The sequence below is a fragment of the Pseudorca crassidens genome, chromosome 19 (assembly GCF_039906515.1).
Source record: "Pseudorca crassidens isolate mPseCra1 chromosome 19, mPseCra1.hap1, whole genome shotgun sequence".
NCBI classification, from domain to species: domain Eukaryota; kingdom Metazoa; phylum Chordata; class Mammalia; order Artiodactyla; family Delphinidae; genus Pseudorca; species Pseudorca crassidens.
Genome location: NC_090314.1, coordinates 23728117 through 23740694, shown reverse-complemented (window position 1 = coordinate 23740694; position 12578 = coordinate 23728117). Strand labels below are relative to the sequence as shown.

Sequence of the window (12578 nt, the reverse complement as noted above, 5' to 3'; positions counted from 1 at the left end):
GGGCGCCAAGCGCCGAAGGGTTTGCTGGGTCACGGCCGCCCTGGGCTGGGAGGTGGTCGCCAAACCCTCCGCCGCCGCCCGATACCCGAGACCTCCGTTCCCCCTGCCTGGGCGGGCGAGGGGGCCCTGCCGGGGCGGGCCGGCCACCAGGCTGGCGTTAAGGCGCCAGCGCCAGCGAAACTGGGCCTCAAGAGGCAGCCGTCGGCCCCCGCCCCCGTCTACGGCCATACCACCCTGAACGCGCCCGATCTCGTCTGATCTCGGAAGCTAAGCAGGGTCGGGCCTGGTTAGTACTTGGATGGGAGACCGCCTGGGAATACCGGGTGCTGTAGGCTTTTTGCCTCCCGCTCCGCCCGCCTTCTCCTTTACTCGCCCGCGGCGGGGGGGCCGCCGGCTCCGCCCCCGCCGAGCCCCGCTGCAGGCAGTAGTCAAGGTGGTTTACCTGCCCGAGCAGGAAGCTTGGGCGACGGCAGAAGTGGGAAGAAACTCTTGAGCGCAGGTTCTTGGGATCCACGGAGCAGCGCATGCACATGCCATGGGTGCCTACACAGCTGGCTTGCTTGTCTGTGGGGAAAGGCGAGATGGGTCAGGGCCTGGGTTCCTGAGGGGCTGAGAATCAAGGCAGGGATAGAAGAAAGGGGACAGGCCCACATCCCCTGAACCCACGCCGGCGCCCACTCACCTTTGTGGAAAATACGATTGAAAAGTGCCCGCAAGAATCTCTTCAGATGCCTCCAGAGTTGAGGGAAGAAGGGGAGGGGGGAGGCCGGGAGCAGGGTGAGCCCTGAAATCCAACCCTTGTCCTGTCACACCCCAGCAGCCCTCCCACCTCAGCCCCTTCAAGACCCCAGGGCTCCCCCAACCGCGCTGCACAGATCCTGCCCTGACCATAGTCACCATGTTGATCCCCACGTTGAGCAAGATGAAGCTGACCGGGATCAGAAGAATTGAGTATCCTTGCTCCTGGCATTTCCTGGGGATGGGGCCAGTGAACGGCTCGGCTCGGTAGTAGTTTCGCTCACCCATGGCCGTTGGTCCCAGGACTGCCTGGGCCCTCTGCCCTCCAGTTTTAACTGGGAGCCAGACTGGGTCATAATGGGGCAGGTGGTGAGGTCACAGTGAGGGAGGGGGATGAAAAGGAGGGCCCAGAGTGGCATTCCCTGGTAACCAGGGTCAGGTAAGCTGAGCCTGGACAGTCAAACAGGGCCCGGTGGCCGGCATACATCCCCTCGAGCGGTCACTCATTCGCTCACCGCCCGCTGACTCACTTGTTCAAATGACACATTGCGTCTCTTGGCCCCTCTTGAGACTAGGAAGACCTTGGCCTCAGAGGCCTGCTGAAGGCCTGGCTGGAGTCCAGAGCCTCAGCCTTCTTCATGCCCTTCACTGGGCCTGGAGCTGGACCTGCCCAGATGTGGAACCTCCCAGTTTGGAAGCAACGTCTTGTATGAGGCTCTCTGTGGACAGGGACAGCTGAGACACAGAGGAGGTGCCCAGAGACCAGGGGTTTGGAGTCTGCAGCTGCAGATGTACTTAGTGCATGGTATAGGACCAGGAGGGGCCTGCTGGCAGAACTGTGGCCACTAAACCAAAGGGACCCTCAGGCCAAGAAGGGGACACTGGCTTCTTATTGCAGGAAGCCAAGCGCAGGGACCCAGGCTGGCAGAAGGAGTGGCGCTTCCAAGCCACAGACCACCAATGTTTCCTGGACTCTGGAGCTCTTTATTCCTCTCTCCATGCCCTGCCGCCCCCTGCCCCTGCCCCCATTTGCTGCTGGTAAGTTCATTTTCCCAGTCTGGCTCCCGTGCAGAGAGGGCCTGGAGGCCGAGGTGGAAGGTAGCAGCGAGTTGGCCCGCGCTTGGCCCTCCTGCGGTTGCCGCTTCAGCACCAGACTGTCATACACACCTGGTAGTTGGCATTGCCTCCCGGGTTCCGGCTGAGTGGCATGAAGGTGGGCGGGGGTGGAGGGTGCTCGGTAGCCTGGACGTCGGGCAGGAGGTGAGAGGGGCGGAGGAGCAGCGCTGAGCTGGGAGCCGGGGCCCGCTGGTCCGAGGCCTCGGCCAGTACCGTGAGGGAGGCGGAGGTGGCCACAGGGCGCCGCAAGGGCAGGATCTCAGCCCATTCGGCCAGCGGGTGCCGCACCTCGTGGGGATCGCGGGAGTAATCCAAGTGTCCCGTGGAGGGATGCAGGCTGCGGTTGGACTCGCTGTGAGCACAGCTGGGGAGGCTACGTCTGTGGGCCGGTGGGGTGTCGCGCTACCAGGCGTCGGGCCGGTAGACCCGAGGCACCAGAGCGGATGGAGGCTCAGAGCCCTCCAGACCCAGACTCCGCCATGGGCCCAGTTGCTGTCCTTTTGGCCCGCGAGCCCCTCGACCTGCACCTGGCCGCCCCCACCGGCGCCCAGCCCCGGCGCCGCCACCTGTGTGCCTGTGTGTCCCTCCACAGCTCCCTCCGACAAAAGCCCCGCCCCACCACCACCCCGCCCCTCTGGCGTGTCACCGCGGTTGGGTGCGGGAGCGGGATCGAGGGCAGGGGCCGCTTCCCCGGGCCTGCCGGCCACCAGGGGCGGGGTCCTGAGCTCGGCGGGGGGTGTGGGGGCAAGGGTGGCCTTGCCGGGGCTGAGGGGCCGTGGCGACTCAATGGTGGCTCCCGGTGGCTTCGGGCCGGCTGCTGTCGGGCAGGAGGGCCGGCCCGGGCTGCGGCCGGGCTGCGCCTAGCGCCGCGTGGGCGGGCAGGGCCGATGCCCAAGGGACCGCGGGCCCCGGGCCCTGAAGCCTCCGGGGCCACGTCCCTGTGAGCGACGTGCGGGATCTTGGGCGGGGCGCCAAGCGCCGAAGGGTTTGCTGGGTCACGGCCGCCCTGGGCTGGGAGGTGGTCGCCAAACCCTCCGCCGCCGCCCGATACCCGAGACCTCCGTTCCCCCTGCCTGGGCGGGCGAGGGGGCCCTGCCGGGGCGGGCCGGCCGCCAGGCTGGCGTTAAGGCGCCAGCGCCAGCGAAACTGGGCCTCAAGAGGCCGCCCGCGGCCCCCCGCCCCCGTCTACGGCCATACCACCCTGAACGCGCCCGATCTCGTCTGATCTCGGAAGCTAAGCAGGGTCGGGCCTGGTTAGTACTTGGATGGGAGACCGCCTGGGAATACCGGGTGCTGTAGGCTTTTTGCCTCCCGCTCCGCCCGCCTTCTCCTTTACTCGCCCGCGGCGGGGGCCGCCGGCTCCGCCCCCGCCGGGCCCCGCTGCAGGCCCCACCTCCTCAGGCCCCTCCCACCACGGCGCGCGCCGGCGGGGGCGCTCCCCGCCGGCCCGGCCGGCCAGGCGGCCAGAAGGCGGCCCTGGAAGGCAGCCGCACCCCAGACGCTCCCGGGGTGGCTGGCCCAGACCCAGACTCCGCCGCGGGCCCAGTGGCCGTCCTTTCGGCCCGCGAGCCCCTCGACCTGCACCTGGCCGCCCCCACCGGCGCCTAGCCCCGGCGCCGCCATCTGTGTGCCGGTGTGTCCCTCCACAGCTCCCTCCGACAAAAGCCCCGCCCCACCACCACCCCGCCCCTCTGGCGTGTCACCGCGGTTGGGTGCTGGAGCGGGATCGAGGGCAGGGGCCGCTTCCCCGGGCCTGCCGGCCACCAGGGGCGGGGTCCTGAGCTCGGCGGGGGGTGTGGGGGCAAGGGTGGCCTTGCCGGGGCTGAGGGGCCGTGGCGACTCAATGGTGGCTCCCGGTGGCTTCGGGCCGGCTGCTGTCGGGCAGGAGGGCCGGCCCGGGCTGCGGCCGGGCTGCGCCTAGCTCCGCGTGGGCGGGCAGGACCGATGCCCAAGGGACCACGGGCCCCGGGGCCTGAAGCCTCCGGGGCCACGTCCCTGTGAGCGACGTGCGGGATCTTGGGCGGGGCGCCAAGCGCCGAAGGGTTTGCTGGGTCACGGCCGCCCTGGGCTGGGAGGTGGTCGCCAAACCCTCCGCCGCCGCCCGATACCCGAGACCTCCGTTCCCCCTGCCTGGGCGGGCGAGGGGGCCCTGCCGGGGCGGGCCGGCCGCCAGGCTGGCGTTAAGGCGCCAGCGCCAGCGAAACTGGGCCTCAAGAGGCAGCCGTCGGCCCCCGCCCCCGTCTACGGCCATACCACCCTGAACGCGCCCGATCTCGTCTGATCTCGGAAGCTAAGCAGGGTCGGGCCTGGTTAGTACTTGGATGGGAGACCGCCTGGGAATACCGGGTGCTGTAGGCTTTTTGCCTCCCGCTCCGCCCGCCTTCTCCTTTACTCGCCCGCGGCGGGGGGGCCGCCGGCTCCGCCCCCGCCGAGCCCCGCTGCAGGCAGTAGTCAAGGTGGTTTACCTGCCCGAGCAGGAAGCTTGGGCGACGGCAGAAGTGGGAAGAAACTCTTGAGCGCAGGTTCTTGGGATCCACGGAGCAGCGCATGCACATGCCATGGGTGCCTACACAGCTGGCTTGCTTGTCTGTGGGGAAAGGCGAGATGGGTCAGGGCCTGGGTTCCTGAGGGGCTGAGAATCAAGGCAGGGATAGAAGAAAGGGGACAGGCCCACATCCCCTGAACCCACGCCGGCGCCCACTCACCTTTGTGGAAAATACGATTGAAAAGTGCCCGCAAGAATCTCTTCAGATGCCTCCAGAGTTGAGGGAAGAAGGGGAGGGGGGAGGCCGGGAGCAGGGTGAGCCCTGAAATCCAACCCTTGTCCTGTCACACCCCAGCAGCCCTCCCACCTCAGCCCCTTCAAGACCCCAGGGCTCCCCCAACCGCGCTGCACAGATCCTGCCCTGACCATAGTCACCATGTTGATCCCCACGTTGAGCAAGATGAAGCTGACCGGGATCAGAAGAATTGAGTATCCTTGCTCCTGGCATTTCCTGGGGATGGGGCCAGTGAACGGCTCGGCTCGGTAGTAGTTTCGCTCACCCATGGCCGTTGGTCCCAGGACTGCCTGGGCCCTCTGCCCTCCAGTTTTAACTGGGAGCCAGACTGGGTCATAATGGGGCAGGTGGTGAGGTCACAGTGAGGGAGGGGGATGAAAAGGAGGGCCCAGAGTGGCATTCCCTGGTAACCAGGGTCAGGTAAGCTGAGCCTGGACAGTCAAACAGGGCCCGGTGGCCGGCATACATCCCCTCGAGCGGTCACTCATTCGCTCACCGCCCGCTGACTCACTTGTTCAAATGACACATTGCGTCTCTTGGCCCCTCTTGAGACTAGGAAGACCTTGGCCTCAGAGGCCTGCTGAAGGCCTGGCTGGAGTCCAGAGCCTCAGCCTTCTTCATGCCCTTCACTGGGCCTGGAGCTGGACCTGCCCAGATGTGGAACCTCCCAGTTTGGAAGCAACGTCTTGTATGAGGCTCTCTGTGGACAGGGACAGCTGAGACACAGAGGAGGTGCCCAGAGACCAGGGGTTTGGAGTCTGCAGCTGCAGATGTACTTAGTGCATGGTATAGGACCAGGAGGGGCCTGCTGGCAGAACTGTGGCCACTAAACCAAAGGGACCCTCAGGCCAAGAAGGGGACACTGGCTTCTTATTGCAGGAAGCCAAGCGCAGGGACCCAGGCTGGCAGAAGGAGTGGCGCTTCCAAGCCACAGACCACCAATGTTTCCTGGACTCTGGAGCTCTTTATTCCTCTCTCCATGCCCTGCCGCCCCCTGCCCCTGCCCCCATTTGCTGCTGGTAAGTTCATTTTCCCAGTCTGGCTCCCGTGCAGAGAGGGCCTGGAGGCCGAGGTGGAAGGTAGCAGCGAGTTGGCCCGCGCTTGGCCCTCCTGCGGTTGCCGCTTCAGCACCAGACTGTCATACACACCTGGTAGTTGGCATTGCCTCCCGGGTTCCGGCTGAGTGGCATGAAGGTGGGCGGGGGTGGAGGGTGCTCGGTAGCCTGGACGTCGGGCAGGAGGTGAGAGGGGCGGAGGAGCAGCGCTGAGCTGGGAGCCGGGGCCCGCTGGTCCGAGGCCTCGGCCAGTACCGTGAGGGAGGCGGAGGTGGCCACAGGGCGCCGCAAGGGCAGGATCTCAGCCCATTCGGCCAGCGGGTGCCGCACCTCGTGGGGATCGCGGGAGTAATCCAAGTGTCCCGTGGAGGGATGCAGGCTGCGGTTGGACTCGCTGTGAGCACAGCTGGGGAGGCTACGTCTGTGGGCCGGTGGGGTGTCGCGCTACCAGGCTTCGGGCCGGTAGACCCGAGGCACCAGAGCGGATGGAGGCTCAGAGCCCTCCAGACCCAGACTCCGCCATGGGCCCAGTTGCCGTCATTTCGGCCCGCGAGCCCCTCGACCTGCACCTGGCCGCCCCCACCGGCGCCCAGCCCCGGCGCCGCCACCTGTGTGCCGGTGTGTCCCTCCACAGCTCCCTCCGACAAAAGCCCCCCCACACCCCGCCCCTGTGGCGTGTCACCGCGGCCGGGTGCGGGAGCGGGATCGAGGGCAGGGGCCGCTTCCCCGGGCCTGCCGGCCACCAGGGGCGGGGTCCTGAGCTCGGCGGGGGGTGTGGGGGCAAGGGTGGCCTTGCCGGGGCTGAGGGGCCGTGGCGACTCAATGGTGGCTCCCGGTGGCTTCGGGCCGGCTGCTGTCGGGCAGGAGGGCCGGCCCGGGCTGCGGCCGGGCTGCGCCTAGCGCCGCGTGGGCGGGCAGGGCCGATGCCCAAGGGACCGCGGGCCCCGGGCCCTGAAGCCTCCGGGGCCACGTCCCTGTGAGCGACGTGCGGGATCTTGGGCGGGGCGCCAAGCGCCGAAGGGTTTGCTGGGTCACGGCCGCCCTGGGCTGGGAGGTGGTCGCCAAACCCTCCGCCGCCGCCCGATACCCGAGACCTCCGTTCCCCCTGCCTGGGCGGGCAAGGGGGCCCTGTCGGGGCGGGCCGGCCGCCAGGCTGGCGTTAAGGCGCCAGCGCCAGCGAAACTGGGCCTCAAGAGGCAGCCGTCGGCCCCCGCCCCCGTCTACGGCCATACCACCCTGAACGCGCCCGATCTCGTCTGATCTCGGAAGCTAAGCAGGGTCGGGCCTGGTTAGTACTTGGATGGGAGACCGCCTGGGAATACCGGGTGCTGTAGGCTTTTTGCCTCCCGCTCCGCCCGCCTTCTCCTTTACTCGCCCGCGGCGGGGGCCGCCGGCTCCGCCCCCGCCGGGCCCCGCTGCAGGCCCCACCTCCTCAGGCCCCTCCCACCACGGCGCGCGCCGGCGGGGGCGCTCCCCGCCGGCCCGGCCGGCCAGGCGGCCAGAAGGCGGCCCTGGAAGGCAGCCGCACCCCAGACGCTCCCGGGGTGGCTGGCCCAGACCCAGACTCCGCCGCGGGCCCAGTGGCCGTCCTTTCGGCCCGCGAGCCCCTCGACCTGCACCTGGCCGCCCCCACCGGCGCCCAGCCCCGGCGCCGCCACCTGTGTGCCTGTGTGTCCCTCCACAGCTCCCTCCGACAAAAGCCCCGCCCCACCACCACCCCGCCCCTCTGGCGTGTCACCGCGGTTGGGTGCGGGAGCGGGATCGAGGGCAGGGGCCGCTTCCCCGGGCCTGCCGGCCACCAGGGGCGGGGTCCTGAGCTCGGCGGGGGGTGTGGGGGCAAGGGTGGCCTTGCCGGGGCAGAGGGGCCGTGGCGACTCAATGGTGGCTCCCGGTGGCTTCGGGCCGGCTGCTGTCGGGCAGGAGGGCCGGCCCGGGCTGCGGCCGGGCTGCGCCTAGCGCCGCGTGGGCGGGCAGGACCGATGCCCAAGGGACCGCGGGCCCCGGGCCCTGAAGCCTCCGGGGCCACGTCCCTGTGAGCGACGTGCGGTACCTTGGGCGGGGCGCCAAGCGCCGAAGGGTTTGCTGGGTCACGGCCGCCCTGGGCTGGGAGGTGGTCGCCAAACCCTCCGCCGCCGCCCGATACCCGAGACCTCCGTTCCCCCTGCCTGGGCGGGCGAGGGGGCCCTGCCGGGGCGGGCCGGCCGCCAGGCTGGCGTTAAGGCGCCAGCGCCAGCGAAACTGGGCCTCAAGAGGCCGCCCGCGTCCCCCCGCCCCCGTCTACGGCCATACCACCCTGAACGCGCCCGATCTCGTCTGATCTCGGAAGCTAAGCAGGGTCGGGCCTGGTTAGTACTTGGATGGGAGACCGCCTGGGAATACCGGGTGCTGTAGGCTTTTTGCCTCCCGCTCCGCCCGCCTTCTCCTTTACTCGCCCGCGGCGGGGGCCGCCGGCTCCGCCCCCGCCGGGCCCCGCTGCAGGCCCCACCTCCTCAGGCCCCTCCCACCACGGCGCGCGCCGGCGGGGGCGCTCCCCGCCGGCCCGGCCGGCCAGGCGGCCAGAAGGCGGCCCTGGAAGGCAGCCGCACCCCAGACGCTCCCGGGGTGGCTGGCCCAGACCCAGACTCCGCCGCGGGCCCAGTGGCCGTCCTTTCGGCCCGCGAGCCCCTCGACCTGCACCTGGCCGCCCCCACCGGCGCCTAGCCCCGGCGCCGCCATCTGTGTGCCGGTGTGTCCCTCCACAGCTCCCTCCGACAAAAGCCCCGCCCCACCACCACCCCGCCCCTCTGGCGTGTCACCGCGGTTGGGTGCTGGAGCGGGATCGAGGGCAGGGGCCGCTTCCCCGGGCCTGCCGGCCACCAGGGGCGGGGTCCTGAGCTCGGCGGGGGGTGTGGGGGCAAGGGTGGCCTTGCCGGGGCTGAGGGGCCGTGGCGACTCAATGGTGGCTCCCGGTGGCTTCGGGCCGGCTGCTGTCGGGCAGGAGGGCCGGCCCGGGCTGCGGCCGGGCTGCGCCTAGCTCCGCGTGGGCGGGCAGGACCGATGCCCAAGGGACCACGGGCCCCGGGGCCTGAAGCCTCCGGGGCCACGTCCCTGTGAGCGACGTGCGGGATCTTGGGCGGGGCGCCAAGCGCCGAAGGGTTTGCTGGGTCACGGCCGCCCTGGGCTGGGAGGTGGTCGCCAAACCCTCCGCCGCCGCCCGATACCCGAGACCTCCGTTCCCCCTGCCTGGGCGGGCGAGGGGGCCCTGCCGGGGCGGGCCGGCCGCCAGGCTGGCGTTAAGGCGCCAGCGCCAGCGAAACTGGGCCTCAAGAGGCAGCCGTCGGCCCCCGCCCCCGTCTACGGCCATACCACCCTGAACGCGCCCGATCTCGTCTGATCTCGGAAGCTAAGCAGGGTCGGGCCTGGTTAGTACTTGGATGGGAGACCGCCTGGGAATACCGGGTGCTGTAGGCTTTTTGCCTCCCGCTCCGCCCGCCTTCTCCTTTACTCGCCCGCGGCGGGGGGGCCGCCGGCTCCGCCCCCGCCGAGCCCCGCTGCAGGCAGTAGTCAAGGTGGTTTACCTGCCCGAGCAGGAAGCTTGGGCGACGGCAGAAGTGGGAAGAAACTCTTGAGCGCAGGTTCTTGGGATCCACGGAGCAGCGCATGCACATGCCATGGGTGCCTACACAGCTGGCTTGCTTGTCTGTGGGGAAAGGCGAGATGGGTCAGGGCCTGGGTTCCTGAGGGGCTGAGAATCAAGGCAGGGATAGAAGAAAGGGGACAGGCCCACATCCCCTGAACCCACGCCGGCGCCCACTCACCTTTGTGGAAAATACGATTGAAAAGTGCCCGCAAGAATCTCTTCAGATGCCTCCAGAGTTGAGGGAAGAAGGGGAGGGGGGAGGCCGGGAGCAGGGTGAGCCCTGAAATCCAACCCTTGTCCTGTCACACCCCAGCAGCCCTCCCACCTCAGCCCCTTCAAGACCCCAGGGCTCCCCCAACCGCGCTGCACAGATCCTGCCCTGACCATAGTCACCATGTTGATCCCCACGTTGAGCAAGATGAAGCTGACCGGGATCAGAAGAATTGAGTATCCTTGCTCCTGGCATTTCCTGGGGATGGGGCCAGTGAACGGCTCGGCTCGGTAGTAGTTTCGCTCACCCATGGCCGTTGGTCCCAGGACTGCCTGGGCCCTCTGCCCTCCAGTTTTAACTGGGAGCCAGACTGGGTCATAATGGGGCAGGTGGTGAGGTCACAGTGAGGGAGGGGGATGAAAAGGAGGGCCCAGAGTGGCATTCCCTGGTAACCAGGGTCAGGTAAGCTGAGCCTGGACAGTCAAACAGGGCCCGGTGGCCGGCATACATCCCCTCGAGCGGTCACTCATTCGCTCACCGCCCGCTGACTCACTTGTTCAAATGACACATTGCGTCTCTTGGCCCCTCTTGAGACTAGGAAGACCTTGGCCTCAGAGGCCTGCTGAAGGCCTGGCTGGAGTCCAGAGCCTCAGCCTTCTTCATGCCCTTCACTGGGCCTGGAGCTGGACCTGCCCAGATGTGGAACCTCCCAGTTTGGAAGCAACGTCTTGTATGAGGCTCTCTGTGGACAGGGACAGCTGAGACACAGAGGAGGTGCCCAGAGACCAGGGGTTTGGAGTCTGCAGCTGCAGATGTACTTAGTGCATGGTATAGGACCAGGAGGGGCCTGCTGGCAGAACTGTGGCCACTAAACCAAAGGGACCCTCAGGCCAAGAAGGGGACACTGGCTTCTTATTGCAGGAAGCCAAGCGCAGGGACCCAGGCTGGCAGAAGGAGTGGCGCTTCCAAGCCACAGACCACCAATGTTTCCTGGACTCTGGAGCTCTTTATTCCTCTCTCCATGCCCTGCCGCCCCCTGCCCCTGCCCCCATTTGCTGCTGGTAAGTTCATTTTCCCAGTCTGGCTCCCGTGCAGAGAGGGCCTGGAGGCCGAGGTGGAAGGTAGCAGCGAGTTGGCCCGCGCTTGGCCCTCCTGCGGTTGCCGCTTCAGCACCAGACTGTCATACACACCTGGTAGTTGGCATTGCCTCCCGGGTTCCGGCTGAGTGGCATGAAGGTGGGCGGGGGTGGAGGGTGCTCGGTAGCCTGGACGTCGGGCAGGAGGTGAGAGGGGCGGAGGAGCAGCGCTGAGCTGGGAGCCGGGGCCCGCTGGTCCGAGGCCTCGGCCAGTACCGTGAGGGAGGCGGAGGTGGCCACAGGGCGCCGCAAGGGCAGGATCTCAGCCCATTCGGCCAGCGGGTGCCGCACCTCGTGGGGATCGCGGGAGTAATCCAAGTGTCCCGTGGAGGGATGCAGGCTGCGGTTGGACTCGCTGTGAGCACAGCTGGGGAGGCTACGTCTGTGGGCCGGTGGGGTGTCGCGCTACCAGGCTTCGGGCCGGTAGACCCGAGGCACCAGAGCGGATGGAGGCTCAGAGCCCTCCAGACCCAGACTCCGCCATGGGCCCAGTTGCCGTCATTTCGGCCCGCGAGCCCCTCGACCTGCACCTGGCCGCCCCCACCGGCGCCCAGCCCCGGCGCCGCCACCTGTGTGCCGGTGTGTACCTCCACAGCTCCCTCCGACAAAAGCCCCCCCACACCCCGCCCCTGTGGCGTGTCACCGCGGCCGGGTGCGGGAGCGGGATCGAGGGCAGGGGCCGCTTCCCCGGGCCTGCCGGCCACCAGGGGCGGGGTCCTGAGCTCGGCGGGGGGTGTGGGGGCAAGGGTGGCCTTGCCGGGGCTGAGGGGCCGTGGCGACTCAATGGTGGCTCCCGGTGGCTTCGGGCCGGCTGCTGTCGGGCAGGAGGGCCGGCCCGGGCTGCGGCCGGGCTGCGCCTAGCGCCGCGTGGGCGGGCAGGGCCGATGCCCAAGGGACCGCGGGCCCCGGGCCCTGAAGCCTCCGGGGCCACGTCCCTGTGAGCGACGTGCGGGATCTTGGGCGGGGCGCCAAGCGCCGAAGGGTTTGCTGGGTCACGGCCGCCCTGGGCTGGGAGGTGGTCGCCAAACCCTCCGCCGCCGCCCGATACCCGAGACCTCCGTTCCCCCTGCCTGGGCGGGCAAGGGGGCCCTGTCGGGGCGGGCCGGCCGCCAGGCTGGCGTTAAGGCGCCAGCGCCAGCGAAACTGGGCCTCAAGAGGCAGCCGTCGGCCCCCGCCCCCGTCTACGGCCATACCACCCTGAACGCGCCCGATCTCGTCTGATCTCGGAAGCTAAGCAGGGTCGGGCCTGGTTAGTACTTGGATGGGAGACCGCCTGGGAATACCGGGTGCTGTAGGCTTTTTGCCTCCCGCTCCGCCCGCCTTCTCCTTTACTCGCCCGCGGCGGGGGCCGCCGGCTCCGCCCCCGCCGGGCCCCGCTGCAGGCCCCACCTCCTCAGGCCCCTCCCACCACGGCGCGCGCCGGCGGGGGCGCTCCCCGCCGGCCCGGCCGGCCAGGCGGCCAGAAGGCGGCCCTGGAAGGCAGCCGCACCCCAGACGCTCCCGGGGTGGCTGGCCCAGACCCAGACTCCGCCGCGGGCCCAGTGGCCGTCCTTTCGGCCCGCGAGCCCCTCGACCTGCACCTGGCCGCCCCCACCGGCGCCCAGCCCCGGCGCCGCCACCTGTGTGCCTGTGTGTCCCTCCACAGCTCCCTCCGACAAAAGCCCCGCCCCACCACCACCCCGCCCCTCTGGCGTGTCACCGCGGTTGGGTGCGGGAGCGGGATCGAGGGCAGGGGCCGCTTCCCCGGGCCTGCCGGCCACCAGGGGCGGGGTCCTGAGCTCGGCGGGGGGTGTGGGGGCAAGGGTGGCCTTGCCGGGGCAGAGGGGCCGTGGCGACTCAATGGTGGCTCCCGGTGGCTTCGGGCCGGCTGCTGTCGGGCAGGAGGGCCGGCCCGGGCTGCGGCCGGGCTGCGCCTAGCGCCGC

The 12578-nt window shown here is 69.4% G+C and overlaps 7 non-coding genes across 7 annotated transcripts; all 7 read left to right on the top strand.

Moving 5' to 3' along the window:
• Positions 1-216: 216 nt before the first annotated feature.
• LOC137213456 (5S ribosomal RNA) lies at positions 217-335 on the top strand. The gene has a single exon (XR_010938095.1). It is a non-coding gene; the product is annotated as a 5S ribosomal RNA (ribosomal RNA).
• A 2702-nt stretch (positions 336-3037) lies between these two features.
• Positions 3038-3156, top strand: LOC137213444 (5S ribosomal RNA). The gene has a single exon (XR_010938083.1). It is a non-coding gene; the product is annotated as a 5S ribosomal RNA (ribosomal RNA).
• Positions 3157-4093: 937 nt separating this feature from the next.
• On the top strand, positions 4094-4212 carry LOC137213433 (5S ribosomal RNA). The gene has a single exon (XR_010938072.1). It is a non-coding gene; the product is annotated as a 5S ribosomal RNA (ribosomal RNA).
• Positions 4213-6907: 2695 nt separating this feature from the next.
• LOC137213422 (5S ribosomal RNA) lies at positions 6908-7026 on the top strand. The gene has a single exon (XR_010938061.1). It is a non-coding gene; the product is annotated as a 5S ribosomal RNA (ribosomal RNA).
• Positions 7027-7964: 938 nt separating this feature from the next.
• Positions 7965-8083, top strand: LOC137213411 (5S ribosomal RNA). The gene has a single exon (XR_010938050.1). It is a non-coding gene; the product is annotated as a 5S ribosomal RNA (ribosomal RNA).
• A 937-nt stretch (positions 8084-9020) lies between these two features.
• LOC137213400 (5S ribosomal RNA) lies at positions 9021-9139 on the top strand. Its single transcript, XR_010938039.1, has one exon. It is a non-coding gene; the product is annotated as a 5S ribosomal RNA (ribosomal RNA).
• A 2695-nt stretch (positions 9140-11834) lies between these two features.
• Positions 11835-11953, top strand: LOC137213388 (5S ribosomal RNA). The gene has a single exon (XR_010938028.1). It is a non-coding gene; the product is annotated as a 5S ribosomal RNA (ribosomal RNA).
• The last annotated feature ends 625 nt before the right edge of the window (positions 11954-12578 follow it).